The sequence below is a fragment of the Astyanax mexicanus genome, chromosome 10 (genome assembly GCF_023375975.1).
Source record: "Astyanax mexicanus isolate ESR-SI-001 chromosome 10, AstMex3_surface, whole genome shotgun sequence".
NCBI classification, from domain to species: Eukaryota; Metazoa; Chordata; class Actinopteri; order Characiformes; family Acestrorhamphidae; genus Astyanax; species Astyanax mexicanus.
In genome coordinates, this window is record NC_064417.1 from 31,711,228 (window position 1) to 31,736,943 (window position 25,716).

Genomic DNA, 25,716 nt, shown 5'->3' on the forward strand with positions numbered 1-25,716 from the left:
GTTAATAATGGTATACATCCTTGTAGAATATAGTGTAGCTTCATCTGAGCATTTGAACACAATCCACGTTTTCAAAAAAAACATAAAAAAAGAACAGAAATAAACACATTGAGATGTAGCAGTTGTTTGTTCTCCTGGTGAGGCTGTAAGATGGATGTCTCCGACCTCTAAATAAAATCTGTGAATCACTCTGTTATTATCTGGCTGCGAGACATCGATCTAACAGAGCTGTATGCAAGAGAGGAGCAGTGAAGATTCAATCCGCTATTGATCCTCAGAGTGCCTGTCTGTCATAGTGCCAGACCCGCGGCCCCGTGCACCGTGCACATGAGCCGGCGAGGAGCGGCCATTCTTCTTCTTCTTTTCTTCTTATCGGGACGGTGAAGAGACAGCCGCTCTCAAAGAGTCCATCAAAGAGTCCTCAGCTCAGCAGCTCCGTCCATCCAGCCCCTCTCTGACTTCCAAACTCAGACAGTCAGACAGCCTGAAACTTCTCACAAACTGTCTGAACTTTTCATCAGGAACTTTAAAGCTGCCCTTACAGTTTCCACAAAACAGCATTTTTTACAATAGCCTCATAGTACTCATCTTTTTCATCAGATAGACAGACAAATATACCAACAGACAGACATACCAACAGACAGACAGACAGAAAACAGACATACAGACTGACAAACAGGCAGGCAGGCAGAAACACAGACAGATTGCTACTTTATTGATCCTGAGTAAATTTAGATAAACAGACAGACATAAAGACCAACAGATAGATAAACAGACAGACATAAAGACCAACAGATAGACAAACAGAAAGATAGAGAGACAGACAGACAGATAGACAGATGGACCAGCACAACAATAAACAGACAAAAGACAGACATACAAAAAGACAGAAAAACAGAAAAAAAAACAGACAGACAGACAGATTGCTACTTTATTGATCCTGAAGGAAATTCAGACAGACAGACAGACAGAAAACAGACAGACAGGTCAACCTACAAACAGACATATTTGCTACTTTACTGATATTGAAGGAAATTCAGACAGAAAGACAACAGAACAACATATAGACAGGTCGACATACACACAAAAAGACAGACAGATTGCTAGTTTATTGATCCTGAAGGATATTTACATAGATAGACAGACAGACAGACAGACAGACAGGCAGACCAACAGCCAGACAGACAACAGAACAACAAACATACAGGCAGACAACAGACACACAGACAGACAGGTCTTTCATACCTACAGACAGACAGATAGATTGATCCTTTCTTGAACCTGAAAAAAACATAGATAGACAGACCAACAGCCAGACAGACAACAGAACAACAGACAGACAGGCAGAGATTTAACAGACAGAAAGACAGGCTGATATACAGACAGATAGCTATTTTATTGATCCTGAAGGAAATTCAGATAGACAGACAGAGAGACAGACAGAGAAACAGACTGACAAATAGACAGACAAAGAGACAGACTGACAAATAAAAAGACAGAGAGACTGAGAGAAAGACAGACCAACAGACAGTTAGGCATCCCGTATATTAAAACATTACAATTAAATTAAAAGAGAGAAATAGGACATGTAGAGCATACAGATATACAAAGTGTATAAAAAAACACTGGTAGAGTTGTGTGGAGCAGATGGTGCTAATGGCCAAAAAATATTCTGTTAAATAAACAGACATGTAACTTTAGACCTTCTAAAATTGATTTAATCACTGATTACCTGAGACGCCGCCGTCCTCACTAATGTCGTGATTTTTTTTCCTCAGTAGAAACCGAGTGGTAGATGTGAGATGATTCGTGTGTGAATGTGGACGAAGGTGGATGAATGTCTTTTTGATGCGATGCTGAGGTGTGCGGAGACTGAAAGTCTGTCGAGGCAGATTTAGAGAGAGATTGAGGTCTGTGAGATAATTCAAATGAGAGGAATCTTAGATAACACATGTCCTTCCTCTCCGCAGCGAGAGAGAGAGAGAGAGAGAGAGAGATCGCTATCCTAGAGATTAACACTCGGGAAGGTGCCGCGTTTGATGAGAGCGTATTTTGAAGCCTGTTGCTGTTTCAGAGTTGCTGAGTAGATTTTTTAGAGGGTTAAGGAGCATTGAGGCTTAATGGTGTAATTGATTTGAGAGGGGGTAAAGTGATTAATTAAATGGTTAAAGTAAAATCACTAAAGTAACTACAGTATGATACAGTTGATAACTAGTAAAAAATAGTTATTAAAAGCTAAATGATGAAATGATGCAGTTGTACAGTACATGTATTGAGTCCTATATTATAATGCAGTCAATGTGGCTCTCTGCATAAAACTGAAGTATTTGAACCATATTGATCTTATTTGGATGCTACTGAATTGTCACGATTTTGTATAGAATCATTGTCTTTTTTGTAAAACAAAAAAAATATATAAAATGGTGGTAAAAGGACTTGTGTCCTGCTAGTCCTTTTGACTTCAACTGCAAGGTGTTAAGAACCTTTAGACCAAGCAAAGATTGCATTATTATCAGTTTAGCTGTGTTTAAGAGTCCATTAATACCTAGAATGCCACATATTCTCCTTAAATGATGTGTTTATGTACATTTCTGGCTTGTTTCTATCTTGACAGCAGGGAATACAGGTGCGCCACTGACTGATTAAAACCCTGACAACAGTCAACAGTCAGTTGCCCAATCCTATCTTAGCCAAGCAGGAGAGCTGTGCACATTGTGGGTGCTTAGCAAGTGTACACCACCGCTCCTTACACACAGAAATAAATGCAAGCTAAATGCAAATTCAGCTTTTACATCAACATTAACAGAGTAAAGAATAAAATAACATTGCTGTTCCTTTAAATAAGCTACGTTCACAGGTCAGTATCCTCTACTGAGACGTGCAAAAGCACTGTGCTGCACTGTTAAGATACCAATGCGCCAAAGTCAAAGCACACCTGCCTCTTAAAGGGAATGACAACTTGCACACTGATTGGTTTATTTCTTATTGCGCCCAAAACACACCAAAGATTATTTAAAAGAATTAGCACATTTAGCTTTTTGCATGTTTCGAGCCACACAAGGTGAATTTTTTTTTTTGCCCTCACGACACCAAAGACATACCAACATGCCCTAAATCCAGCTGTGCGATGTGTAATTGACCGATGCTACTCTACAGATTGTTAAAATAGGGCCCTCAGTGTTTATGTTCTGATACTGAATTATGACTACTCCAATTCAGCCTCAAGACAACTGTACTGACCTGATGCGACAGCCGTACTCGGTACCTTGGTCTCTGCCCAGGAGAGTGTGGAGATGTGCTCAGCTTCCTCGTCGGAGGTCGTTTCGGAAGGCCAGCGAAGCCTTTATCTCCAAATAAGCTCATAAAATCAGTTGCGGATTTGAGGCAGTTCCCCAGAGCCCAGCGTTTGGCCTGAGGAGAGAGTGCGGCGAGGGCTGTGGGACCGTCTTCTGGCTTCGTTGGGCTAAGAGACGGATCTGCTTAGACAGAAAGGTCAGAAGGATTTGTGTTCTTTTGACCAGTCAGTGGAACACGTTAGGGGAGTGCTGCAGAGGGGAAAAAATAAAATAGTAATATCAAGGACTGAGCTTTCTAAGAAGGCATGTATTAAAAAAATGAATGAAAGAAGTTGAAGAACATCTGCGACGCTGCACAGATTTCTATACCATCATCAGTGAAATCTAAAAATTAGGAATTGTTAGGACAACCTACAGGGGTTGGACAATGAAACTGAAACACCTGTCATTTTAGTGTGGGAGATTTCATGGCTAAATTGGAGCAGCCTTTTGGCCAATCTTCATTAATTGCACATTATTGCACCAGTAAGAGCAGAGTGTGAAGCTTCAATTAGCAGAGTAAGAGCACAGTTCTGCTCAAAATATTGCAATGCACACAACATTATGGGTGACATACCAGAGTTCAAAAGAGGACGAATTGTTGGGGCACGTCTTGCTGGCGCATCTGTGACCAAGACAGCAAGTCTTTTTGATGTATCAAGAGCCACGGTATCCAGGTTAATGTCAGCATCCCACCAAGAAGGACGAACCACATCCAACAAGATTAACTGTGGACGCAAGAGGAAGCTGTCTGAAAGGGATGTTTGGGTGCTAACCCAGATTGAACTCTCCTGTTTCCACCAGGACTCTCCATCGGGACAATAAATTACTGTGCACTAAAACCAGGTGTTTCAGTTTCAGTGTCCAACCCCTGTATATAGGAAAGTCGATATACAGTATGTATGTATGTAGTGTTTTAATGGTAAACATCATAAAGTCATTACTGTACTACAGTATATATGAGGATTGAAAAACTCTATTCAGAGTGATTAACATAAGTACACAGGTGAAAGAATGTAGAGTTATGAGTCTTGCCCAAGAGCTCTTATTGGTCTACAGCTGTGTTGGGCTTGCCCTGTTTGGCCATTGAAGAATTGAACCCTCTAGTCAGCCACTGGGGGTGTGGTTTTGTTACTCATCATTTAGAGACCACATCAACCATAGCATATGAGTAAGTAAGTTAGCAATTGCCGTCTTGGTTAAATGTAAACCTTCTATATCATTAAGTTGATCTCATGCTTAGTTGGTTAATTAAGCAAAAATAATTCAACACGTTTGACATCCATTTTGTGCCTCGTGTTGAATTATTTTTGCTTAATTTTATGAGGACCAACTAAGCATGAGATCAATATTACTACTATCCTGTAACGACACAGATTTGGAGGCAGGATGCAAATGCAACAAGGTTTTAGTAGATGCTCTATAGAAAATGTAGCAAACAAAGTAACAAACAAAACTCAAGTCTAAAAACACAAACAACAAATGACTGGCTAGACAAACACTATACTGAAAAAGAAGTTTTTAGACAGAACAAATGATGTCACTTAGTTTGGATGGTGCATTATAAATTGACCACTGATTCGAATCCTGGTCATGCAGCTTGCCATTGCTCTTTCTGGGTGGGTAGATGTCACTCTTTCCCCTCATAACTCCAAAGGGTGATGTCAATCAGCACAAGATGTTTGTTAGTTAATGTATCGGAACCGAGTCGCTGCAGCAGCATTTCGAAAAGAGCTGTATTTAAATGATTCTCTATAGAATCTAAATATACACCTAACCCTAAGCCAAGCCTTAACCTAAATTTTAAACCTAACCATAAACCTAGGCTTACAATTTTAAGGTTGGAGTTTGAGTTAGAGTTTGATGTAGAGTTATATTCAACAGAGAATCATTTTTTTCACCTTAGAGGTCAATTGCATTTAATAAACAAATGTAATAGTTAAATCACAGTAAAATGTTAGTTGAGCGTCTATGAGCTATCTACATTGGACCATGAAAAGAAACTGATACCAAACAAAGATAATAGACAGTGCAAGCAATACCAGCTACATGGGGTATTTGTAGAGCTGATGAAACAAAGAACACCTGGGGTAGACAATGAGAGGGCGTGGCTAAGGCAGAGACAAGACAGCAACAAAACAGAGTCATGTGCATTAGAGAACACGGGATTGAAAAAAAAAAAGGAAGGGCTAGGGAAGACATGGAACAAAAACAATAGGCAAGAAACCAAGACAGGAAAAGAAAGGACCAAGAAAAGAGGAAACAAGACGAACATGGGGTAGGGTGTAACATATCCTGGTATTATTATTATTATAGTGGGTGAGCTTGACCTCATGCCGTTTTATCTGTATAGAACATCATAAGAATTAAAAAGAGTTTCCTCCTAAAAATAACACCCCCCCACCTCTCCCAGTCTGCCAAACGATTTTATTTGTCCAGAGGTTTTTTTTTTTTTTTAGTCCTGTCATCTGAAATTTTACTTTCCCAGCCGGGAGAGCCAAATTAGCTCAAAGCACAAACTCAGCACCACTAAAATCAGCCCTAAAAACCCAGCCTTTCCCCTCGCTCTGACATTTATTGACAAAAATTTGACAGATGGCCGAGTAGTAATTGCATCAGTGCTGATGAAAACTGGTCTTTAACGGCGGCGGCTTTACTTCTCACTTCTTTTTCAGGAAATGTTCAGAGTGCGTCACACGTGTCCGCATCCCAAACTGGCGCCTCCGTAATTGGAACAGCTGCTAAGCATGGAAAGGCCACACAGGCAAAGAGGATAAGGATTAAATCTTCAGAGGAGCTTCTTCTATCTATCTGTTCGAGAGCTGGTGTTTTGTGTCTGTTTGCGGACTGTATTTACAGATTAGATGCTACGCTCTAATATTTTTTACGTGTGTCTCCTTCTTGTCCATCTGGATTTATTGGGCTAGAGAGTCCAATTAAAAGTGGATTTAGTAGATGATAATTTTGGAGGGGCCCCTACTGCTCTTAACACTGTATCTCGTTAAAATCGTATGAAGTCACCGGAGAAGAACACAGCCATATTTGTTTCTACATTCTTAGCAGTGTCTTCTTAGCTGTGTTTTTCCCCTTATACAATATATCCCCCTCTTTTTGCCTGATATGTCCGAAGCAACTTTTAGTTGTACAGTTTAAATCCAGTTATTCCAACCATCCATGCAGGTAGAAATGGAAGATTCGTGCAAAATCTATCAAATCAATTTTGTACTTGATTATCAAACATGCCAGGGTTTGATTATGTTAGTTCATGTAGTTTCACGTCATGCCGAGAGAAAACATACCATAAACAAAAACCATGAGCAGGACATATCAGAGGGAAGGCAAACAGCGCAGTCGAAAAAACAAAACATTTTAAAGGTGTGAACAGGTGTAATCAATACTCTGGTGAATGACTTTGTGATTTGTGACATGTGATTGTGTGAGGAAGTGACATCAGTGTGTGGTGCATTCTGGGTATTGTAGTCTGGAGATCTTTTGTTGTCTGTATGTGGGAGAGAGAGAAGTACATGACAATTCAATAAGTAAAAAAAATACTATTATTCGTTACTGCAGTATGCTAGATATATTACAACATTACTATCTAAAAGAGATTGAAGCGGAATGGAAAATGCAAAACAAGGATATTATAGCATGCTTTACTATAGCATTTGATGTGTGGTAAGATGTGGTATGGTATACATAATCATATTTTGTAAGTATTTTTCATAGTGCATATTTATTTTATTTTTTATTTGTGTGTTTTTGGTTTGATTAGAGAAGAATACCGCCATATTTGTTTCTATGTTCTTAGCAGTGTGCTGTTGCTTCTTATAGTTTGCTTATATCCTCTGTTTGTACCTATTTAGTTGACTGGAATAACTGAAATTAAAGTGGACTGGTGCCCACTAGATCCTCCTCAGCGTAAATTCCCTCAAGTGGCTTCTGACATTTGGGATGCTGATCCTGGAGGAGACAGTAGAACTGTCTGATCCAACTGAGTCTGACTTACAAAGTATTAAGAGGATACACAAGGATATATACTGCCCTACAAGGCAAAAAGGCAGTAACTGCACAGAGCACCAAACTGAGAAAAATGACCTTAAAGTTATCTTGTTGTCCAGCCCAAGTAGTTGTAGGTAGATTATTGGACATGAGGCAGTATTGTTACTCCATATAACCTTATTCTTTGCAGATATCAGTAATTTAAATATTTTTTTTATTTTACCCCTTTTTTACAGTTACTGTATTTTTGCTTTGTATTACTCCTACTTTCGAAAGTTCCATACCAAGTAAGAAGGCAGTAACTTAATATTCTTCAAAAACCTTTTTTGTCATAGCTAGGGTTTTGTTGTATTTGAGTTGTACTGGTTGGAACCATTTGTATCCTGCAAGACAGTGTTGCCACAGCTAATGTAATTAAACCATTTAAGGTGTTAATAGTTCACTCAGATTTTTTTCTGGTGTTTATCACATCTAAAAAAATATAATATTTCCAAGCTGCATCAAGGGCCAAATGAGCAGCGTTCATATTTTTATATGGCCCTATTATGGGAGTGTACTTAGTGTGTATTCTTAGTTAATTTATGTTCATTAATCTCAAACACATCTGAATTATCTGCAATACATAATATACACTAGTTTTAACCTGGATGCACTGAAATACAAGTTCATCGTCAAAGTTGTTTTTCAAGTTGATTTAAAATGTCATAGCCTACACAAACATACTTTTTCACGGAACCCCCTGTCACCTCAGACTCTGGACCTTGAGAACCTAATACACAAAAGTGATTAATGAAGTGAATACTCAGGATAATTTTTTTTTAAAAATAGATAGAAACGAGTAAATAAGCTTATTTGATATTAATTTAATAAATAGTTACATATACAACTGTCAAAAAACAGGGGATAATGAAAGAACAACATTTTATTAAAAAGAACCTTCTGTACATTAATTCGGCCTATGACTAAAATATTGCTTTCATTAGGCCAACACAATAATAAATAAATACCTGTAATAAATAATAAATACATTTGCATCCTTTAAACATGCGTTTTAAATTAGATGAAACCAAACATAATATAAGTAATACACAAATCATTGTGAATATGTAGACTGATATATGTGATCAGGTGTAAATTATATGTCTAAAAAATTTTGTTTTTTTATGTCACAAGAGGGCGAAAGAGCACACTAAAGGGCAAACGATGAAATACATACAGTAATCATTTTGATTTGGTCCATTATAACTTAAGGTAAGAGGCTATTTTTTTCTTTTTTCATGTCTGAAATGGGATGGAAGAAAATGTGCATGACTTGGAGTTGCAGAAGTTAGATTGGGGTTACAGTCAGTGTTACAGAACTGTGTACAGAACCCCCCCTTCTTAACCCCTCCCAGCACAGATCTTTCTGGTGAGGGAGAAAACTCAGATATAAATATAAAGTTCAGCCGTGATATGTGAGGAGCCCAGCCGAGCACAGCACAGAGACCCGGCCACTCGGAGGGACAGTGCCGCTGTGCACACCGTGCTGCGGGCGCAGAAGGCTTGTTAGCCAGCTAGCTTCAGCACGGGTCCAGCACGGAGCCTCACTGTCACTAACACCGACTTACCGGATCTCCGCGCTCGCCGTGAACCTGATCCTAGAGTGAATTTGCGTGTATTGTAAAGTAAGACGTTTTCTTAGATACAGAACATATAATATAAAGTTAGGGAGGATAAACTAGTTTGTAGGGGCGGGGTGGAGAGTGGGAGGGGGCACGGAACGTCTCCGGACAGAAAACAGCTGATAGCGCTGACAGGAACTTTTGTGATACGTTTCTAATCAGTCATAATCATTCGCTGTTGTTACTTACCATACTCCGGATATTTTCTTTTTAATGCCAGTTCCACCATCTTTTTCCCTCTGGATTGGGCCATCGTAACAAGAAAGTGCAGTTTCACAGAGTAAAATTGCAGCATCAAAAGAGTCCCGCGTGGTGTTCTCTATGGCAACAGCAACATCGCTGTGGCAACAGCGTAATTATTACGTGAAGTGATAAAACAAAGAATGACAGTAACTGTCACGCTACAAGGCAAGAATACAGTAATGGCGTTTACTGCCTTTTTGCTTTGCTTTACTAGTAGTTTTTGTAGTTACTGTACAAACACCCACCAATTTTCTCCAAAACGACACACATTTGAGATGAGATATTTTGCTACATGACAAATAATGCTTTGAATGTTACAAAAAACACAATAACTCATTTTCGCCAAAAAATGCAGTTACTGCCTTTTTGCTTTGTAGGGCAGTATACACGTGTTTGGTACCAGTCAAAAGTTTGGACATTTCTTAAATTCAGTATTTGTATTTAATTCTTATTTTAACTATAAAGAAAAGCGTATGGAATTATTAATTTAAACAAAAAACAATGTTAAACAAACCAGACTATGTTTTATATGGTAGCAAAGTAGCATCTTTTGCTTAGAAGACAGTTTTGCGCATATGGCTTTCAGTCAACAGCTGTGCTGAACTTATCAAGAGTTAATTACGGTCATTTCTTCCCCTCGTAATATGGTTAAGAGCATCAGCTGTGTCGTGATTTCTGATCCATATTATGGCAAAGTCCATCACAAATTAATGATTGAACTGGCTCTCATCAGGACCGCACCAGGAAAAAAGACCAAGTTACCTCTAAGTTGCCAGCCTTAGAAAACACACATTTGGTGGAATAACCCTGTTTTTTAATCTCAGTTTTCATGCATCTTGGCATGCTCTCCTCCACCAATCTTACACACTGCTTTTGGATAACTTTATGCCTGCACTCCTGGTGCAAAAATTCAAGCAGTTCATCTTGGTTTGATGGCTTGTGATCACCCATCTTCCTTTGGATTATATTCCAAAACTTTTCAATTTGGTAAAATCAAAGAAACTAATCCTTTTTAAGTGGTATCTTATTTTTTCCAGAGCTGTATGTATACAAATGGAATATTAACGCTAATATCACCCACATACTGGCATTAGACATAAAAAAATAAAAAAATAAAAATCAACCTATGGACTTTATGCCCTAATCTGTTTCTGCAGTACTGCACATAATGTGCATTACATACTCTACATACAAGAAATATAACCCCAAAGTAAAGTACCCAAACACTCATTATAACACTGCACTTCAGGCTTTTCATTAAGTGCACTGGAAACACTCTCACATATGTACATTCAGACATGTTCTATCAACCAGAGAGAGAAAGAGAGAGAGAGAGAGTGTAATAATTTCCATACATCAGTGTGGGCTCAATTAAGTGTCTGCAGCAGAACTGACTAATGAAGTGGAACGGTAGGATTGTACTCAGTTCTGCTCTGAAATTCAACACACTCACAGAAATGACATCAAATGTCAGTGTTTGATTGTTTTATTCCATGTAGTTTTACTATATACACTGACATTCACAGACATGACAATTCATTAAGTAATAAAATAAATTATTCATTACTGCAGTAAAAGAGATTCAAGCAGAAGTGAATTATGCATTATGCAGAGAAGTATGCATTTCAAAAAGGGACTGAACACAGTAAAAAAAAAAGGATTCTAAAGCATTTCTATTGGCTCATTCAACATGCAATTCTGACACAATGTAAAATATGCCAGATTTACGTCTTGTGAAAAAGTTAGCAATGGTTGAAGTGCAAGATATTCCGTAAGTTCAAATGTTTGTGCATGCCTCTTTAAAAAAATATATAAATGTGCAAATGCACATAGTCCTGTAGAGAAGTAGTGCCAGTAATATACGTTATCTTGTTTCTGAATGCAATCCAATTCTGACAGCCAATCTACCACATGGTAAAGCTACAGTTAGTTTAAAACACAAGTTAATATAGTATGTTTTTTTTATGTAGAATTGGATATTTCCAAACATTACTCATCCATTTTAAAGGTCTCATTCATTCATTTTTTTTTTTTTTTTCATTTTTAAAATGTCTAGTTGTTGTCTCTAGTATGAATGAATGAATGTCATGTGAACCATTTATTGTGAAAAAGAGTGCTCAGGTGGTTTTGTTGTAAAAGCCTCCTTTATTTTACCGAATTACTGGTCTCTGAAGAAAGACAGACATTTTGGATCTTGCTGACTCTAAACACACACAGTCACACGGGCATACACACCCTGCTGCAGCAGACTATTGTGTTCTGGTAAAAGAACTTACTGGTTTCCTCAGCAGATGATAGAAGGCCACATTATCTGCAGCCCCAGTCAGTCTCCCCACAACAACTCGCAATTACACACTGAGTCATCCATTCCCACCGGCCTCGCCTTTCTTCTCCACTCACTTTCTGTAGTTTTAAGGCTTTATAGCCTAGCAGGTATATTGGATTTCTGCTTTTCAGATTCCTCACACCGCTGCATTCAGAGATCCTGCTATTTCACTCGTCGCGAGCTTTTCTTTTCTGTTTTATTTAATGTTTTTTTTGTCTTAATTCAGTGGTGGTGGCTTCAAGTCACTGGGTAAAAGCCTCTTTTCCTCATCTAGCTCATTAACACCTCGCCACGTTCAATAATAACATCGCCTTTTAAGACTGATTTGTAATCACCCCACTTTGACGCGGCGAACAAAATGTACCGCGGGCGAGTCACGCAATGCCAGGCAAAATAATGACACGAAATAACAAATGGGCAACGCAATGATTCATCTGCTCAAAACGGCTAATTGGTTAATTGCATCTCAGTTAATTTGCTCTTAAACACGGTACAAGGCGCCAGTTGGAAAATGGCCTCTGGAGTTGGTTTGCGTGCATTTGGGCTCATTGATTAGCCTGGTGAACCTCGCTTTGTTACGCCAATGTGCTTCGACCCGGCCTGTTTGACTTCTTTCAGCTCCGAAATAAACTGCAGGAGAAAAACACACTGAACACAATGCACTGGAAATACAGTACCAATCAAAAGTTTGAACACACCCCTTATTATTTATTTGTTTTATTTTTTGTAATTATATGTTTATTGAATTTCACATTACAGTTGTATCAAAACATATTTAAAATGTAGAATCTCTCGTCACATCACACTAAAAAAGAAAATGTGGAGAAGGATTTACTTACAAAAAAAACTAACAGAGCATATATTCAAGCAATATTTACTCATAATTCTCAGTATATCTTAGTGTAATATCACATTTTCAGTAAATGTTACTTTGCAACTTTGCTTTATTTAATTAGATTTAATACAACAATTTAGTTCCCATGGGGATTTATTATTTATTTGATAGTAGTAGTCGTAATTTTGTTTTTTTTTTTAGTAATGCTTACCTGCCAAATATTTTATTTATTGTAATATTATTTTCTGTAAATGTTAATATATAGCATATAATTTTCAAAAAATCACAGATTTGAAGTACCACACGTTACAACAAGTTTTTATAACAACTTGTAAATGTTTTTTTTTTTTTTTTTCCCAGTAAAATAATGCATCTTTGTTTACTAGTCCAGAAAATAACATAGTACAATTAAAAAGATAAGGGATCAAGGACAAAACAAGAGAGATCGATATTTTAACCAAATGTTTAAGCTTGTTACTAAGTCTTACTTGCTGCACCCAAAACAAACACATATACATGTATATATTGAAAATATTAAAGAGAGTTAAAAGGCTTGTTCGAGATGCGGCTGCGCCTCGCCTTGCTGGTCAGCGAGAGCAGCCGCGTGCAGGTGGGCGGGGTGGAGGAGCGGAGAAGTCAGGTCGGACAGTCTCCACCTGCAGCCCACGTGAACAACACAGGATCTCGCGATGAATGCGCTGTTTGTTTACTTCTGGTGTGAATAAAATCGCAAAAGTGAAACAGAGATAACATGAGTGTTATTAAATTGAGATAAAAACATGTTATAAATATTCACAAAACATACTGTCATGTTACAGATGTATTGTGTAGCACTAAATTAATAATGGGATTAATTTTTTTTTTGCAGACCAGCTTTTCTGTCCTTTGTTCTTGGAAATAAATACATCATGCTCATTTACACAGCTTTAATTGTTTAGCGCATTTCACAACACAAAAACAATAGAAGAAAAGAAAAGTAGATCTCAGTATAATAGTTATGTAGGTTTAAAGATAATTAATAAGAACAGTTCAGGGCGCTTTATAAAACAGTAAAAATGATAGCAGTTGAGCTTTATTATGATATAAAATGCAGATTATGAACAAATAAATATTTTTGAATACTGCATGAAAATGAACTGTCTTGCTACTAGATATGACAGTGTAAATACTAGGGGTGTCACGATCTCGATATTTTATCGAAATCGAATCGAAATGAGGTCATGGTCTCGAGTATCGAAGTCAAAAAGAGGATCGACGATCCCTCCCGCGCGCGCTACGCAAATAGCGCAGCGCGCTACGCAAATGGCGCGGCACCAACACAGCGCATCCTATTCATTTAAATAGAGAGCCGCTGCATGAGCGCAGCCCCGCCCTCAGTTCTGCTGTGTGAGAGACAGCTGCCTTTCAACCACGGAGGAGAAACTGAAAACGGATTTATAGAAATATAGACAGGGCTCTCAAGTTTTGAGTGTCGGCGGGAGTGTGATCACTGTTTTTTATCTGTCCAACGGGGGAGGGGGGGCGGGGGTTGGGCACGCAGGTTTTGTATCTGTATCTAACGGAGGGGTGGGTGCGCGCAGGTGAGAGCGTGTGAACTCGCTGAAATGCGTGTGTCAGTGTGACTTGAGAACACTGACTATAGATCACAGTGAGGTGGATTAAAAATCTTAAACTTATAATTGACTACACCTGTTGCTTTCCATTGAATTAAAAAAACATCTTTCTCTCAGATAAAGTAAACACAAGCGTGTATCTGACTAAAATAAAAGCTTTTCAGGAGAGATATAAGTTATGTGTAAATATTTATAAGACAATACCTGACAAAATCTGTTTTAATGACGTTAATAAACATCACTGTGACAGCGCTAGTCACAGTTTCACCACATCACTTATCTAACCAGCCTGTACTGATTTCTGCCCCCCAATAATGCTTTCAATAACCTCTAATAGCCTTTAATAGTCTTCAGTAGCCTTTAAAAGACTTACCTGGCGGCCGTGGTGTGTCCACTAAACTCCGTAGTTATAAACATCCTGAGGTTAGCAGCGCGCTAACTGAGCTGTTTATAATGTAATCCGAGCAGTGCCTCCGTGTCGGCTGTTCTAACCTGCTGCTGTTAGCTGCTTGGGCTGAAAGATGAACTGTAGTGAGCTGTATTATCCGGTTAGTGGGGTTAAAACCTTTATTTGTTTACAGAAACAGTAAAAACGGACTGGCTGAGCTCTGTAGCCCGTGGCTGGGCTGTACTGAAGTAGTGACTGAGTGAAGAGAGCGGGGCTTGTGCTGCTGCAGCTCCGACTAGTGGTTTGATGAAGAACTGCAGCTTCATGTAAGTGAGCAGTTTCACTAGTCACTAGATGGCATTACCATATATATCTTAATAAATAATAATAATAATATTTATAATAATAATAATAATAAATATATTATTTAAATTTTATGAAGCATAAAATAATAACAAGAAAAAAAAACAAGAAAATCGAGAATCGAATCGAATCGTGACCCTCAAATCGAAAATGAAATCGAATCGAGGATTTAGAGAATCGTGACACCCCTAGTAAATACTGTGTTTTTTAAGGGGTTTTAGAGGAGATATATATTTTAAAATAAAAAGATTCACACGTGATAGGTGTCGGTGGATCTTCTAACCAATAGGGATTAAGCTCTGTCGTCATCAGGGCGGCTCTAGGCTCCCGCAGTTGGTGGGAAGCAACTGCAGCGCCTGGGTCAGATGGCTGCAGGCAGATTTCACTCGCGGGACTATTAACGCCGGAAGTCATCGTCACGTGATGAAGGCGCAGACGCAAGTCGGACAAAAAAACTAACCAGCATGCACCATACCGAGCCAGGCGGCGATCGGACTGCGCAGCGCCGGGTTAAGTCGAACAAGCCTAAAAACTTGCTTGCTGCTTCCATGGGTCTGTGGCAAACTGGTAAATGGATGCAACTTCCTGTCTTTAAATTGGTTTCAACGTAAAAGTCCCAAAGTAGAAGTTTCATGATGGTCGCACTAAATGATATTCTATAAAATGGAGATCGTCTGACAAGGTTTGCTTGTATATTAAGATGGAAATAAAATTTGGTACAGAACCAAAAAACACTTTGAAAATCATGCCAAATAGGGCAGAAAAATAAAAATATATAGATTTAGAGTAAATTCAACCACTGAGCAACACTAGGTTTAATCCATGTCATTCTTTCTCCATGGTGTAGTCTTACGTATATGGAAACATCGATTGGTTTTCTATTGGATTAATCAAATCATTATACTTTATAACTATATTCAATATAATAATAAGGCTCCTGTTTTCTTTTTTTTTCTTCCTATGAATGGGTTCACTACCTTCACCAGTTTTGTTACTGTAGATTTGAGAACAGATACTTGATTGAACACCCCGGTTCTACCTTGCATATCTTGCGACTAAGCTAACCTACAGTATCTGTTGGTAAAAATGTACATTTTGTCAACACAGAGAACGAGGGCTTTAACCTTCCACAGGGTATATTTTAGAGAGAATCAGTATGTCAATATATATACACCTCTATACTTTCCAAAAAATCTATTCAGAGTCAAACTCTGACTCTATTACACCAACAGCATCTAAAGCATCTGCAGCATCCTGTAAACCACTCAGCACACTGTCCAACACAAATCCCCCATATTTTATTTCACCACTGGTACAGCCGCCCTGCTCCCCAGAGCTTCCACCAGCCCTGGCCTGCTTCATCTCACGGCAGAAAAAAAAAACAAAAAAAACAGCCCAAACACGCTGCCAGAGAGAATTTCTACATGGCTGCGATCGACCTGCCCCCCTCCATTCGATTAGCAGAACATTGAGGAGCATTAACAGTGTTAGCAACTACCGTGGCCGCTATTACACTGGAGCATATTGGCTCAGAGTGCTCACTGGGAAACTCCAACTGCATATAAACGGGTCTATACTGGCAACCAGTAAGTGAATAGAGTGGAATGAGCTGAAGTGGAAGATCTGGAAGCAGATAGAAGAGATAATATTTATCAGTGGTAGATGAATCAGGCTCACAGCTTGTTTTGTGTTTTGTGTTTAGTATTGGTTGGAAAGAAGGCAGGTGGTCGGGCTGATTTCCAGACTGGCTGGTGTTGTTTTAAGTATAGCATAAACAAGATTTTAATTTGAAAGAGAAACTCTTTAAAACACTGGAAAACCTTGTACCCAATGGTTGCCAAACTCAAACAGATATGGTTTCAATCCACAGTACCCCAGGTTTCTCATTCCTAACACCAATGTAAAGGTGTAAAAACAGAAACTGGTTAAGAGATGGCCAAGATGGTGGGTAGATTGCCAAGAAGACCATCGTCATCTGCTTCTCTCAGTCTAGTAATATGACCCTACTTGAATCCACCAGCCATTGGATCTCAAACAATGAAGGCCGCTATGACTGGCTAAGAGATGGCCAAGATGGTGAGTTGATTGCCAAGAAGAAGACCATCCTGCTTCTCTGTCTAATAATATGATCCCAATCCTACTTGAAACCATAGTAGCCCAGGTTTCTCATTCCCAACACCCATGTAAAAAAAGGTGATAGTGACTGGCTAAGAGATGAAGACCAAGATTGTGGGTAGACTGCCAAGAAGACCATCCTCAACTATTTCTTCTCTTAGTCTAATAAAATGACTCCAATCCTACTTGAACCCATTAGTCATTGGATCTTAAACAGACATGGTTTCAGTTCATAGTAGCCCAGATTTCTCGTTCCTAACACCCATCTAAGGAAAGGTGACAGTGACTGGCTAGGAGATGGCCTATATGGTGGGTCGATTGCCAAGACCATCCGATTTCTCTCAGTCTAATAATATGACCCCAACCCTACTTGGACCCATTAGACGTTGGATCTCAAACAGATATGATTTCAGTCTGTAGTAGCCTATGTTTCTCATTTCCAACACCCATGTAAATAAAGGCGTCCGTGACTGGCTAAGAGATGGCCTAGATGGTGGGCAGATTGCCAGAAAGACCATCCTCGCCCAATTCTCTCAATCAAACAATAGGCCCCTATGACAAAGCTCTTCTCTGCCACTCAATATAAATATAGACACTGAAATAAAAAGAGATATTTTACATACACATAGACACATACTGGTTAAAATAATCGTGATTAATAAGCTGTTTTGTGGCTTTAACATTAAACCACCAATGGGAAGAAAGTACAAAACAATGTTTGAATATTTGGAATTGTTGGTACATTTATTTGTCAGAACTTTTTAAGCACAAACTATATTTACTAATTAATCTAAGAATCAAGGAAAACATACTTATCTGTGCTTGTTTAGTGTGGAAGGTAGCATCCATGTCTTCATTCAGTGGGGAAACTATTATATTTTGTTTGGGGGGACTTTTATTGACAAGTTTCCCTCCAAAATAGAAGGAGATGACATCACAACACTTCCTGTTTGGTGCTATTTGAGGCCTGTGATAGGTTGTTGGCTAGGTTTTGTTGGAGAGTTGTTTGAGGCTAATGAAATGTTACTGTGTAATTGGGTTTGTTAGGTAATTTACAAACGGTGTTACAAACTTAAGTTTAATAAACACCTTCCTCTTGCATCTGAACCAAAACATTCTCAATTATTTTTTTTTCTCTCTCTGACCCTCACTGCCTCTTTTTAAAAATCTGTTAACTAGCCAACGGTGGTTACATCTTCAAGTGTGCCACCATAGATGCATGTCTAGCAGTTAATGATCTCTCACCAAGAGGTACACTACCCAAAAGTAGCCTATGAGATCCTTTAATCAGACAGCCTTCTTGTGCCAAGACTCAATCTGTAAGCAATTACATCTCTGCCTAAGACAGAATTATGTTAAATGTTTTGTACATTTATAATTATTATTATTTATTTAACAAAATCGGTTCTTCTATGGTGTAAGGGGTTCTTCTTTCTCAAACCGTTCCAATAAATGATTCTTTGTGGCTTTCCAGCTTGGAAGGCCAGGGTCAGAGTGTGAGCTCAGTCATGCTACAGCAGCCCTTGAACAATAGAGGTTATGGGGTCTTACTCAAGGGCCAAACATCAATGGCAGCTTAGCAGACCTGGGTATTGAACCCACAGCCTTCTGATCGATTACCCAGTGGCACTGTAAACACAGAATCACTGTAAACACCACTGACCACCACTGACCTGGGTCTTTCATTCAGGGGCATCTCAATAATAGCAGCAGGTTTGTTTGAGCTGATATCTTCAGGGTCATAGATCGCCAGTATTGGACATCCAGACAACTAAATGTTCTCTGAAATAATAATAATAATAATAATAATAATAATAATAATAATAATAATAGGGAAATCCTATAGCTATTGTTGTATACTGTACATCACGAGGTAGAGTCACCTGGAATAGTTTTCTCAGCATCTTGAAGGAGTTCTTGGAGGTGCTGAACAGTGGTTGGCTACTTTTCCTTCATGCTGTGAAGCTCCAACTCATCCCAAATCACCATCTCAGTTGATCAGGTTTAGATCAGGGGATTTTGGAGACCAAAAACTTTCCTGTATACCACATAATTCCTTTTAATGTGTCCCACAATTGGTTTGATGTCCTTCATATGAATCTACAATGTAAAAAAAAAAGAAAGAAAGAAATAATGAGGAAAACTTTGAATGAGAAAGTGAGTCCAGACTTTTGACTTTCTACTGTAAGTTTATGTCAGTGGTATTGAAGCACATATATTTTTATATTTTATGATTAAAATATAATGATCAATTATGATTAGTTCAGTTACTTAAATGGCCAATTCTCATATGAGCTCTGTCAGTTTACAAAATTAAAAAAAGGTATGGATAGATGGATTGATGGGTGGATGGATAGATTGATGGATGGGTGGATGGATTAATCGATGGGTGGATAGCTACAGTAGATTCAATAAATGAAGTGATAATATAGAGAATAGAATTCTGTGATTTATTGCCATGTCAAAGAGAGGATGCAACCAGTAAAAGTGACTAATCAGAGTAATGGAAACAATTTCCTTTGAAAATCAAGGTTTTTGACATCATTCATCACGTTTACTCAAATACTCTGATAAATGACTCTGCAGCTCTCAGGCAGCATTCAGCAGGTAAAGCTCTGATCTCTCTCCCATCACTGTTTCTTGGTCCAGATTCAGTGCAGGTTTGTGGAGTGACACCAGCCCACACATCTTAGAGATATTCCTCTATTTCAGACAACAGTGCCAGTCAAAGGGCAGCCCCGGTTTCTATTGAACTCCTCCTACTGTATAGAGTATATAAATGCTCAGTGTGAGCTATTGTTCACCACATGCCTTCACCCACACTTGCACAGAAGCCCTGGAGAGCTATTTCCAGCTGCACGGCTGTCTATGAGCAGTTGGCACCGGGGCCACTGGCTTCTATAGTTTCCGCTCCTGTGGGGCTCCTGCATTAATCTGTGTTTCTGATTCCAGAGCCTCCAGTATTCACACATGGTGTTAGATTTGATTAGACGGTGTGGAAGAAGGAGAGAATAAGGAAATTCTTACGAGGAGAGGAGAAAGGTTACATTTCAGATCTGACTTTTACCTAATTAACTGGCCAATGCTGTTTTTTTCATGAGCTTTGTAAGTTCAGCAAATTAGATAGATAGATAGATAGATAGATAGATAGATAGATAGATAGATAGATAGATAGATAGATAGATAGATAGATAGATCGATCACAAGCCATCAAACCAAGCTGAACTGCCTGAATTGTTGCACCAGGAGTTGCATAAAGTCATCCAAAAGCAGTGTGTAAGACTGGTGGAGGAGAACATGCCAAGATGCATGAAAACTGTGATTAAGAACCAGGGTTTTTCCACCAAATATTGATTTCTGAACTTTTAAACTTTATGAATTCGAACTTTTTTTCTTTGCATTATTTGAGGTCTGAAAGCTCTGCATCTATTTTGTTATTTCAGTAATTTCTGCAAATACATTTTCTGCACATAAATGCTCTAAATGACAATATTTGTATTTGAACTTTGGGAGAAATGTTGTCCATAGTTTATGGAATAAAACAGCAGTGTTCATTTTACTCAAACATTTACCTATAAATAGCAAATTCAGAGAAACTGATTCAGAAACTGAAGTGGTCTGTTATTATTTTCTGTAGACAGACAGACAGACAGACAGATCGATAGATAGATAGATAGATAGATAGATAGATAGATAGATAGATAGATAGATAGATAGATAGATAGATAGATAGATAGATAGATAGATAGATTTTGTCTGACTCCACCAAAGTACTGTAAAGTATTATTACATTTTTATAAGGTAATTATTAGATCTATAGACATACAGGCAAATCATTTAAATCTATTATTTGTTATGTTTGGGAACAGCATGCAGTAAAAATAATTGGAACGTTTGCAATTAATTTCCAAACTGTTTGGTGCAACATAATGAACATGCAACAGGAATTATATCCATCAATTGTTCAGAAAAACCAAGTCATTTCCAGGCATCCAGGCTCACTCCTATCATGTCTTCTGTCAGGTGTAGGGCATCTGTATCATCTGTATCATTTTTTTAAAGAAACCTCTATTTTTATACCCTTCAGGTTAAAAACACAATCTTTTTGAAGGCCACACTGCCCTTGTTGCATGTATGGATCAGTTCATTGGCGTAGCCGGCCAGATCCCTTATGCAATGGTTGTCAGGGAGGTAACGTCTCCCTCCCAGAGCCCAGCGGGATCAGGAGCCTGTGGAATATCTGGGGTTTTATCCCTCCGAGGTGGACAGTACTTTTCTGCTGAGAGTCGACCTCAATCTCTCTCCGCCTCCCTGCAAAGCCCTCCAAAGACGCCTAACGCCACCGAGAGCCCCGCGGTAATGACCTGCTCTGAGCCTGCAGAGAAAACCATCAGCAAGGACTCTACAGATGCTGGGGGGACTCTATCGCTCTCTCTCTCTGACTCTCTCTCTCTCTCTTTCCCTCTTGCTCTTTCTTTCTTGCTCTCGCCCTCAAACAATCCTGAAGGCCCTTACCTTTAATTGGCACAGCCTCTAAAAACCCCTTATTTAATCTTTTCGAGAGGAGCAGGCTCTTTGCTCCACTTTACCGAGCAAAGTGCAAAAAAAAAAAGAAGGTGGAGGAAGTGCTTAATGCTCCGTTCGAGAGAGGCCGGGAATAACAAAACAGGGAATTGTCGTCTCCATCCTTCATCTTCCAATCTATTCTAATGCATGAGGTGCCGGCTGGTGGATGGGGAAGTCCATCGCTCTGAATGGTTTGATATGCAAATTCCTGCGCGGCGGGAAACTATCAATCCTCCGTATTGAGTGGGAATGCTGGTGTGCAATTGAATGTCGCTGTCATTGCCATGTGCTTTAATCTTCATAATCCGAAGGTTTGATGAATTCTCCAAAGCCTTGGCTGAGTGCTGGCCATGCCAACACACACACACACACACACACACAGAGATACACGCACTCACACACTCGGCTGGAAGTAAGTGGGATGCATGATGGGATGCCTTTTTTGATCGATAACCCCCCGCATCCAGCAACTGATTGAAATAGATATTTGCCAGCGAGTTGTTTCTCTCCATAATGATCTCATTTCATATTCTCGCCTCAAACGGCTCCTCCACCCTTGATGCATGGCGAAAGCGGAGCACATAGCCCACCCGGCCTCGTCGCCAGAGATTGATGATGAGAAGAGAACAGTGGGTAGTCGCCACCAGGAGGCGAACGGGAAAGGTGCTTAGAAACCTACAGAGAAACCCAATCCTTATCTTTATTCCCCAGGTGACTCAGATGTGCCGCATTGTATTTCGCCTGTTTGCTACAAATTATACAAAATGCACCACCACGAACCTACTCCAATCTATAAGCTTCAAGCGAGATCTCCACGAGGTAGAGAGAGAGAGCTGAGGAGTTCAGTTACAGTGCCAGGAGCCAGAAGAGCTTAATGAAGCAAAAGCAGAGCTCAGTCTGCTCCCAAAATAAGAGCCATTTGCCAGCTGAAGCATTGTGCAGGATCGAGGCTCTGCATATGGTCTGAGGTCCCTAAACTGTCCTCAGATTGCTCATGCATATTCCCCCCCCTCTGTACTTCAGCAGGGCTGGATGGCGGAAAGAACAGACACATGTGCTTGTTACGGCACGACATCCACCGCTAATATTCTGTGTTGTTTGTTTCATTTTCAGATCCAGTCTTTGGGAATTCTACGCATCGGAACGCTCCTTGAGGATTTAAGAGACTTGTTTAACGCAGGTGCAACCCTACTGTTTTCTGAAGACGCACAAGGTAAGAATCCTAGCGGTTACAGTAGAATGAGTCTATGTCACTGGGGACAGCTGTTAAAGGATGACCTTGAGAGTTGAGTTTTGAGGTTTGAAAAAAAAAAAAAATCCCAACACTGGAACAACAGAGTAGAGCAGTTCCAATTACTCTTGCTTCAACTGAGTTTATTTTTTTAGGTGTCAAAGGTGATTAGGTGGCACCAGAGACTATATAATGCCACAGTTGGAAAGTGATGCCAAATGTTTACTTTCACCTTTTGGTGGCGGCTGCAGTACCACTTTGACTGTCAAACCCTATCCCATATAAGTAAATGGAGCAGAAAAGAAACGTGAAACTTCAGTTTAACCTTTAGACTGATTTAAAGATTTATAGCCTAAACATGTAGCCTATATTTTTTTTTATGTTTGTACTTGTGTGTTGAAGCAGAAATAAAAGGTGGGACTTCAATGTTCAGTGAACCAATCACATTTGCTGCATTCTGCTTCACTTAAATGCATAGTTACATTTCTTTTGGGCTATGGCATGGGCAAAAATCTAAATTTGACTTTAAACATCCAGTAATTTTTTGTTATTTTTTTCCAGTTCCACCCACCCACAACCCCCCCCTGGTTTTGTTTTCCTTAGGATTTGGATGATATTTAATAGGGTAGGATGATGCAGTGATTGGCAGCCTAGCCAAGTTTATACCGACAACTAATACTGGCCATCTAATATTGGGAATTTCATATTAGTAAACAGTATATTGGTGTTACTACAGATTTAGCATGCCATTGGTTGGGTTGTTACTGTGTAATAATCATGTTATCTTGTTTCTAAAGAAAGGTTCTATTAAGTTCAATAGACAGAGGGAGAGGCTTGCAACTAAGAAACATAGAAGTTGAGTTGAAGTTGAGGATGATCTCTCCTTCACAAGCTCTGGCTCCAACATTCTTCTATTTCTAAACATAAGATGGCAGCTTCCACCTGGATCATTTGTTGGCTAAAATCATTGGAAAGCAATGGTACGTACTTTCCAGCTTTGGATGTTTTGGATTTTCCACTCTTAAATATATAGGTGAAGCCTATAGCTTGTGAAAACCCCACCCACAATACTATGTAGGCAACAAAACACATAACAAACAAATATATATATATTTAAAAGAACCAGCTGAGTCTGTTTCAAATCTCTTCGGTTTCTTGCTGCAGAAAACATTATACAGAATGAACGTGAACATTCTAGAGTTTACATACTGGGTACTGATTGTAAATCTGCATGTTGATCATGATCATAGCCCTCCAGACAAAACATGTTGACTGCATACCACAATATCTGAAGCTCTGTTTAGTAGCAAGGTTTGCTGACCTGTGGAAAATAATGGAGAGAAAGCTGAACTCCTCACTTCTGCAACTCGTAACTTTTGCACTCAGACAAAGGATTTAAAAAAAGTTGCCATTGTTTTTGTGGCTATTATAGTCCCTAATTATGAAGGTTGAACTCACATGCTCTCAGATAACCATGCCCCGGGGAGCGTCTGGCTGCTGTGTTGCATTGTTAAAGTTAAGTCTTCTCAAATAATGCTGGTAGAGACATTAGTGTGCATGAATATGTGGTGTTTTTATGTGATGGTGTGTTTTAACCCATTTTTGCAAATTTTATATTTGTTTTTAGAGAGTCCAAGTGTTGATATTTGAATAAATAAAAAAACAATGGTTCTGGTTCTTTGCTTTTAGACAAGAAGACATGCATTATATGGAATGTACCCATGTCATCACTTTCCAATAAAAAAAAGGCATATCTCCAAAACAGCAACTTCATCACCTTCATCACTTTTAATAGAAATCAATGTAAAAGATATAGGAGAATTTCTATTGGTCCATTCATCAACTAATGTTGAGGCAGTGCAAGGTATAGTCTGTGTGTTCAAATTATATAGTAAACTACAAATCGACAAAAATGGAGATACTTGTTTTTGATTGGACAGCAACGATATGCACATGCGCCCAAAGTGGTGGGCAGCCAAGGGACTGGCCAAGGGCCCCACAGTGGCAGTTTGCTGAAGATCATCAATAAACTGGTGGTCTAAACCCTGAGCCATGACTGAGTATGAATGGTGTGTTTGAGTATGAATTCAAATATGATCACATTTTAACTGTAGTGCAAATGACTAAGCACCTCAAAAGATCTCCCACAACAATGCCCCGCCCACATCACAACTGCGTCCCCATCCCTGCCTGAACATACATACATACATACATACTGTGAAATAATTGTGTTATTTCCAATTAAATAAATAATCAATGTTTTATCTTAATCAGTTTTTTGCTTGAACAAAATGTTATAACTGTTGGTTAATTATTTTCAGTGATTCATATGTAATCATTGTTAAAAGTGCTGTGTTTCACCTTGGCCGAGATTGGTCTTAGTGTCTCTTCTTGGAACAGATATGAAAAATGGTCTAATCAGTATTTTGTTGACTATTTGAGATATGTATGTGCTTCACAATGCAGGCATGTCTCTGAATGGAATCAGGCTTGACTCTGTGGATGTACACACTTCACTTTGAGATTGGTTGAACAAGGGGGTTCAGGTCCTCTAGACATAATCTAAAGACTTGCCTATAACTACAGTGAGCAGAGCAGAATAGGGGAAAATTGGAGATGCTAGTTGAGAGCTTACAGCACATGGCTCAAGGGAAAAGTAATTGCTTTCTAAATCAAGCCATGCCTATTGAAGTCCATTCAGGTTATCTTGCATAGTTAGTATCTCTGGTGACACAACTATGATTCATTTTCCCACTTATATTTTCCATTATCAATTGCATTTCTTTTGAGTAAACCTGCATAGCTATTTTTTTTATCTAAATTTTTTCCTTATATTGTATCACACCAATTTAGAGCTTACATGGCGGCCAAAAAATCCAGCCTGACCCGGCCTGAGCTGTGGACGCTCTGTCCAAGCCTGACCCGACCCACTCCATAAACTGTCCTTTTGAACTTGAGCCTGATTTAAACCCCACATTTTTTGGAAAGTAGAGCATTAAAACTGAGCTTTAAAAAAAAACATTTCTGGGCTGTTTGAATTG

The 25,716-nt window shown here is 39.0% G+C and overlaps 1 protein-coding gene across 1 annotated transcript in view; it reads left to right on the top strand.

Annotated features, from left to right (window-relative positions):
• Nucleotides 1-25,716, top strand: part of lingo2 (leucine rich repeat and Ig domain containing 2) — a 511,589-nt gene that overhangs the window by 158,988 nt on the left and 326,885 nt on the right. The window contains exon 3 of the mRNA XM_007245531.4: nt 22,558-22,657. The gene's annotated coding sequence lies outside the window, so the exon portion shown is untranslated. The remainder of the gene's footprint in view (nt 1-22,557; nt 22,658-25,716) is intronic.